This window comes from Neopelma chrysocephalum, unplaced genomic scaffold, assembly GCF_003984885.1.
Source record: "Neopelma chrysocephalum unplaced genomic scaffold, ASM398488v2 Primary Assembly neopelma1_97122, whole genome shotgun sequence".
In the NCBI taxonomy this organism is placed as follows: Eukaryota; Metazoa; Chordata; class Aves; order Passeriformes; family Pipridae; genus Neopelma; species Neopelma chrysocephalum.
Window position 1 is genome coordinate 948 of NW_020925764.1, and position 365 is coordinate 1,312.

Sequence of the window (365 nt, forward strand, 5' to 3'; positions counted from 1 at the left end):
ATTATATATTATAAAATACATAATTATATATGAATATATGTAATTACATATATAATTACATATTATAAGTAAATATTTATATATATTATATGTTATGAATATCTATTATATATAATATATATTATCCAATAAATATATAAATATACAAATATATTTTATATAAAATATATTACAATGAACAAAATAAAATAATAGAAATTAATTAAATAAATAAATAAATACATAAAATAAAAATATATATTCCACGATATGTAGGAAAGGGAAAGAGAAGGATAATTTGGATCGTAGCATTTCCCGGCCAATTCCTCATGGGAAGCAGGTGAATCCTCCCTCTGCCCATCCAGGAGGGAGAACTAACCTTGACA